The following is a 1,891-nucleotide window of genomic DNA, read 5'->3' as shown; positions in this document are numbered from 1 at the left end:
GCTGGAGTGCAGTCGCGTGATATCAGCTCACGGCAACCTCCGCCTCTGGTTCAAGCGATTCCTCTGCCTCAGCCTCCTGAGTAACTGGGATTACAGGTCCTTGCTCCCAGGCCCAGCTAATTTTCATATTTTTAGTAGAGATGGGGTCACCATGGGGCCAGGCTGGTCTCGAACTCCTGACCTCAGGTGATCCACCCGCCTCGGCCTCCCAAAGTGCTGGAATTTCAGGCATGAGCCACTGCGCCTGGCCAGGATTGCCATTTTAATATAGTGTCACGTATTTTTAAAAATTTTAGATGCAAACAAATAAGTTATAGACTATTTCATCCTCTTGGATACAGGAATGGTATTAATCTCCCAGGTTTTTAGAGACAAATCCCTATGAGTTTAAGTCACTAGAATTGGATTTTCTGTTATTTGCAGCTGAATGTAATCCTGACTGATACAGGAAAGGTGACCAGTTAGGAAACTAATGCAGCTGCTTGTAAGTGACTTAAATGGGGGCAGAAAGGGTGGGGATTGGGCAGAGAGGACGGATTGAAAATGTAAATATGGTGAGTGTGTGTGTTCAGCCAAGTCTCAAATAGGATGGGGCTGTGTGGGTGGAATCCACTTAGGTACCACAGAAAACTATCCCTAGCCTTGAGGTATCAGGTATGTCCGTAAGAGCGCCTGGGAAGCATGGGGTGGGAGAGATGCGGTGAAAGTGGGTTACAGGAAGCAGACAGGGGATGTGTAGGGTCCCAAAGACTAACCTCACAATTTTCTTATTTAAAACATAATACTGGGTCCATGTAGAAATTTTAGAAAACCCAGTTAAGGAAAAAATTATTTAAGAAAACAAAAATCTTCCCAAATCACACCACCCAGGGATAATAATCCCTGCTAACATTTTGGTGTATTTCTTTCCAGCCTCCATTCATTCTCCATCTCTCTCTCTTTCTCTCCCATTTTTCCCACATGGATGGGTATATACATGAATTGCTTAACAAAAATGTTATCATAATGCTGTTTTTCGATCTGTCCTAGTTTTTGCATTTGGCAATGCATTGGGAAGGCCCTCCCACATCATTAACATCATTTTAATGCTTACATGCATAGTATTCCATTATGTGGATGTGTCTAAGATGCTTTATAAGTAGAACTTTAAAATTGCTTTTATTATCTCCCATTTCATATCACTTTTGGATGTGGTCTGCAAACCGTTGGAAGTGATTCTGGGATGGAAGGGAAGGTGGCATAGCGTTGTTCTTAGTTTTAGTGAGCTGATAGTTTGCTCAGGCTGTGATAGCCCGAAAACTTGCATCAGTATTTATATTCATTTTACTTCTATTTTGCCAACTTGCTCTTCTCATGGAGCACGAGGAGTTAGTTACCTTGCCTTTTAGGGCAGTGGAAGGATTTTCCTCTTGGTGTAAACAGTGCGTGTTTGCACTGACATTTATTTACTTTTCTACGGCGTATAAAACCACTCCGTTGGCGCGCCATTTAGCTGGCAGGCATTGAAAATACAGAGAGAAGAGTAAAAGTTTTCATTTGAAGGTGTTTATTAAAAACAATCGAAACAGAAGCACCCGCTTTCGCAGCGAGCAGGGTTCGAACCTGCGCGGGGAGACCCCATTGGATTTCAAGTCCAACGCCTTAACCACTCGGCCATCGCTGCCACGAGGAGAGCGGAGAGGCGGAGACACTTTAGTGTAACAACCACTGCGCTCACGCCAGGCCCGCGAGCGGGCGGGGCACGCACCCTCTGAGCTCAGCTCGCCGAGAAGCGGCGGGGCTGAGGGCTCCGGGTGCGGGAACTACAGAGTAGACGCAAAGAAATAATAGAAACCACCCTGGGTAGAGGTACGTTCAGAACTTAGAAACTCTTCCCTTCGCTGTGCTTCGA

The 1,891-nt window shown here is 45.4% G+C and overlaps 1 non-coding gene across 1 annotated transcript; it reads right to left on the bottom strand.

Annotated features, from left to right (window-relative positions):
* Positions 1–1,581: 1,581 nt before the first annotated feature.
* Positions 1,582–1,663, bottom strand: TRNAS-UGA. The gene has a single exon. It is a non-coding gene; the product is annotated as a tRNA-Ser (tRNA).
* Between the last annotated feature and the right edge of the window lie 228 nt (positions 1,664–1,891).

The sequence above is a fragment of the Papio anubis genome, chromosome 11, assembly GCF_008728515.1.
Source record: "Papio anubis isolate 15944 chromosome 11, Panubis1.0, whole genome shotgun sequence".
Lineage (NCBI taxonomy): Eukaryota > Metazoa > Chordata > Mammalia > Primates > Cercopithecidae > Papio > Papio anubis.
Note: the sequence above shows the minus strand (reverse complement) of the source record. Positions and strands in the feature narration are given on the sequence as shown.